This window comes from Crinia signifera, chromosome 3 (assembly GCF_055691185.1).
Source record: "Crinia signifera chromosome 3, ASM5569118v1, whole genome shotgun sequence".
NCBI lineage: Eukaryota > Metazoa > Chordata > Amphibia > Anura > Myobatrachidae > Crinia > Crinia signifera.
Genome location: NC_139219.1, coordinates 77,140,322 through 77,145,636, shown reverse-complemented (window position 1 = coordinate 77,145,636; position 5,315 = coordinate 77,140,322).

The window sequence follows — 5,315 nt, the reverse complement described above, 5'->3', positions numbered from 1 at the left end:
TGAGTGAGTGGACCTTCCCCCCAGTGAAGGGGAGGGGGGGTCAGTCAGCTCAGGAGAGGTGCTGGGAAGACATGTTTAAGTCTGTATATAGTGCTGGGAGAATGCCCCACACCTGTGGTATAGTTAAACGTGCCGAGTTGCGAGTCCCAGGGGGATGGCCGTTTGGGGTGTGGAGGAATGGTCTGGTACTGATCTCAGTGAGTAAGGCCAAACTGCCAGCTGCAGGGGAGAATCCGTGTCCAGGAGTACGACGCACAGCTGTGGTGGGCTGTGTCAATATCAGCCGGGATGGACACAGCTCCCACTATATCAGTGTGCTCACAGACTATGGGTTCGAGGACACCTGTGTGCTTTTAGTTTGCCACCTCCTGCGAGAGGGACAGGGACTATGCCCATTGCCCACCCTAGCCACGGCTATGGCGTCAGGTGGTGCCATGACAGACGTCAAGTTTAGTGAAATGTTAGTACAGATCCCGCAGAATCAGTGGCAGTCTGTCTCAGCACAGAGACCACTGCTACCTGTCCAGGTGATGTAGTTAATAGCGCACTGATGAGACGGTGACGTGGGTCACCGCCTCTGTGCGCCATTTTAAAAGGGGGAGGTGTAACGATCAGAGCAGGTGATCGATCAAATTAACGTATGCCTCCTGTTATGATTATCTGTGCAAGCAATGTATGTCTGGTATGTTTGGTAAAATCATGCCGCCTGTGATTATTATGTGGGAGATCAGAACATGTCATGTATTATGTGTGTGGACTATTGGTGACCCAGGGAGTGTAGCCATCTGTGGACTCCTCTGGAGTTAGGATGTAAGATAAGATCTGAGACCCCTCATAAACCAGATTGGGGGGGAGAGCAATAGTGTCCAGCCAACCGGCCAAAGTGGCTCTGGCCCTGCACTAAATGACCTCTTATCACTTGAGGAATGTATAAGATCTACTTCAAAGCAGGGACAAATTCTTTATGGGAAAGATCTAGGGACCTTCACTAGGCTCAGCAAGGGAATGGTTAAAAATCCCAAGGGTGGGAGGGATGAGGGAGGCTGCAGATAAAACCTCTGTACCTTGGGATAGTCAGTGTCACTACCTGGGGGTCTAGCAAAACAGGCTGTAGGCGACGAGAGATTTCTTGTGGAGGATCCCCCCACGTCAGGATCTGTATTTAAGTGTAAGATAGGTTCTGTCTTTTTTCCCTTTTTATTTTTGAAATTGCATTTAAAACTCGTGTGTACTTTTAAAATCACTGTAAAATCTTGTAACTATTTTTGTCTAAAGCTCTGTAGTATTTCTAGGAATAAATAATACATATTCTCAGTCCTGGTTCTGTGTTCTTAAGACTCATTAGCCTCATAAGAGAAAGGCTGGAAAACGTTACCATTGTTATCTTGTATTGTGTGGTCAGGGGCGAGCCAAGCCGCCCCTTGCGCAGTTTCAGGCGCTAAAATCAGGTTTTGGCTGGTGGCAGTGTACCTCAAGGAAAGGACCCGAGTGTCCTGAGTGAACCCCAGTCACGGCCGGCGCTGCTCAGATTGACGTATCGGAGCAGGCGACCGGTGGGTCCGTGACACTGACAGAGCTTGATTCTGACATTAAAATTGGCAGTTGCACCCACCACATGCTGGGTGCAAATGATCCATCTGGTTGGCATCCCATGTAATAAAAATGAAAATAGTTTCATGTAATATGGTCATTGTAGGTACTTGTGTATTTTCACGTGCCCGATATATCAGATGCGATATTAACCGATATATCAGATGTGATATTGACCGATATATGGGATGTGATATCGGACGATAGATCGGATGCGATCCGCCCCACTATCCACTACGCATGGAGTTGATTTTATATAGACTATATACATTATATAAAATCATTATGAACAGGTCAAAAATTGGTTTGGATCACATCCGATATATAGCGGCCAATATCGCATCCGATATATATCAGCCGATATCACATCCGATATATATCAGCCGCCATGAAAATACACAAGTACCCAATTGTATGAACCAGCAAGAAGCCCTGAAGTCTCCATGGGTCCAGGACTGATCTCCTCTCAGCTCAATGGGGCAGATGTATTAAGCCTGGTGAAGAGATAAAGTGGAAGGAGATAATGCACCAGCCAATCAGATCCCAACTGTCATATTTCAAATACAGCTGATTGGCTGGTGAGTTATCTCTTCCATGTTATCTCCACTTTATCTCCAGTTTATCTCTTCTCCATGCTTACTACATCTGCCCCAATGCCTCTCCAAGACCAGAGCGGTGTTGTTACCATTGAAACTCAAAATATCATTCATTTGAGGGAAAAGTACATGGAAGAGAAGCATCAAAAGTGACCTTCATTGCCTGGAAGACCTGTCACTGAAGCAAGAAGAGAAGTGCTGGCCTCATGCTGTGTACACATGCTGCCATTCAGTGTCACTATTAGATTGACATGGGCTAGGTTGATAGTCAAAAGGTCGACTTTTTTTTTTAGCCAACATGTGCCGATAGGCAGTATTTCATGTCCTACCATCCGACTAGAGCGTGGTGGGAGAATAAAATAGTGCCCGAAACATGGCGATCGCAGTACGCCATGTGAGGGGAAGCTGTACACCGATACAGTGTCCATGTCGAATGTGTTGTCGAATTCAGGAAAACCCCAATGTCAAACTTTTGGCTGTCAGCCTAGCCCATGTCGACACAATGTTTCTGTCAACCTAATGACATGTCAACCTCCCCAAGTGTCGACATTGGCTCATGTCGTCCTTCAGTGGTTGACCCAATGCATGCCAATAGAGACCAATACATTGATTATACTATCCTGAAACATTGCAATATCTGGACATGACCAGATCAATTGGCAGAAGGTGCCCTCGGGAGAGCCACACATAGGGCAGTTTGAAGTGTTCGAGCCCCATCTGTCGCTCTGGTGTCATATAGACCCTGTGGAGTATAAACAACTGTGGGGGATGCATAGGCTGCACTTGACGCTAGTGGTAAACATTTTTTAAATGTATAAACTGCACACTTAACCTGCACTAGGGACAGCCCGCTGATTAATGCGTGGGGCGGCTGTCCCCGTGAATTCCCCTGCTGTTTACGGCCCGGGTGATGTATGAATGCCTGTCAGGCATACATAGTCCGTTAAAGCCTATGTGACCCCTTCCCCAGTGCGTGCTAGAGTTCTCCAAGAAGATACAGTAGACAGCCATTAGGTCGACACCATTAGTTCGACAACTCAATAGGTCGAAATGCTTTTAGGTCGACATGCCATTAGGTCGACAGTCAAAAGGTCGACATGGTTTTTTCACTGTTTTTTTACCCAAATGTCGACACAGTCGACATGGACACATTTTGAAGTGAACCGCAGCCCCTCGCATCGCTCGCTATGCTTCGGGCACGGTGCCTCGCTGCGCTCGGCACACTATTATAATCTAACTCCACGCCCTAGTGGATGGTAGGGCATGAAATACCGCCTGTCGGCACATGTCGGCTCCAAAAACAGTAAAAAAAAACATGTCGACCTAGACACTGTCGACCTAATGGCAGTGTCGACCTAATGGCATGTCGACCTAATGGTATGTGGACCTAATGGTATGTCGACCTAAAAGCATGTTGACCTATTGAGTTGTCGAACTAATGGTGTCGACCTAATGGCTGTCTATCTTCTTGTTGTAGACAAATAGTCCGGACACCGCCCAGGGAGAGACAGCACATTCGTGTGTGCTGTCTGTTCCAGGGGACATGGCCAGAGGGGGGAGTTTGCACTCCTCTGCTTTGGTGGACAAAATGTTAATACATCTTTTTAATGTCGATCTTTTCCATGTCGACCTATTTACTCTGTCGACCTTTGTACCCTGTTGACCTAGAGTCAATCTATCATGAGTTCGGATACCCAATATTTATGGTATCTAACTATGGTAGTGGATAATCTAAGAGCTCCTAGGGCAAGGGACCATGGGGGTGATTCTGATCTGCGTTCGCACAGGGGAGCAATGTTTCGTGACTGCGCATGCTCATAAACATTTTTGCGCATGTGCAGCTGCAGTTTGCATTTTTCTGTTGTATTTCTCAGTAGAGATCTAAGACCAAGGGTGAGATCTAATGGGATGCGATTTTTTAGTAAGGTTCTGAAATCACACCTTATTGCATTTTTCAAAATCGCTTTTTTTGGGAAGAATTCGACTATTTAATGGCATGTAAATTTGCTAGTGCGATATGGTGCAACTTTTAGCCCATCAAACATGAAAATGTGCGATTTTGTGGACATGGTAATGTGCATTTTTGTGTACGGCCCTGCAACGGCTGACAGCTCTCCCCCGGCTCAGTGTAGAGTAATCAGCTCTCCCCTGGCTCCCTACAGCAGTGGTCAGCACTCTGCAGCAGTGGCCACAGATACAGTATCAGCGCTGACAGGCTCCCTGGCGAGATGCCCAGCACCCCTTCGGTTCCCAAAATTTTTTAAGAAAGCTTTCAATGCTGTAGGAAACGACAGCATTGAATAGACAAGTGCCAATATTTGCACTGGCGGAAATAGGGGCACATATTGAATACCCCCCCTATAGAGTTAGATTATAATAGTGCACATAGCGAGGAACCCTGCCCGAAGAATGCGAGGGGAATATACAGTGTCCATCTTGACCCATACTTGCCTACCCTCCTGGATTGGCCAGGAGTATCTCAAAAATCGGTTGCCCCTCCCGACCCCCAGAAAGGTGGGCAAGTCTCCAGCCTGCACCCAAACCCTCCTCCCACGCGAATCGTGTCACTCTAACACCTCGACGTGCAGAATTGGTTGTCCTCTAAGGTAGGCAAGTTTGTGTTGACACAGGCAACAAAAACAAGGAAAATTCATGTCAACATTTTTTCATGTTGACCTTTCCCATATCAACCTATTGTTTGTGTCAACCTTTTTACCCTGTCAACCTAATGCAGGTCGACCCTTTCATATGTCCACCTTTAGCCTGTCAACCAATAGTGGTAGACCTATTCCCTGTCAATCTAATTACTGTCGACCCTATGACCAATACCAATTGCAATTCGCAGGAAATGTATGGAAAATAAAATAGACTCCAGTAAAATGAAAAGCAGCAGTAACGATACCAGTTATTTCTTGTGCCTGGTACCGTGGTGATGTGTGTGTGATGCTATAGGGTACACAGTTTATAAGCTTGATGAATAAAATGCCGCCTTCTACTGTTATATGGCTGTCATACTAGCTACGACAAGGGTAACAAAAGTGGTTCTTCGAGCCGCAACACCACATTTAACTCTTCTTGTTCAGCGTCGGCTTATTGATGTTCCCAAAACAAAGATGGCTTCCGTCCACG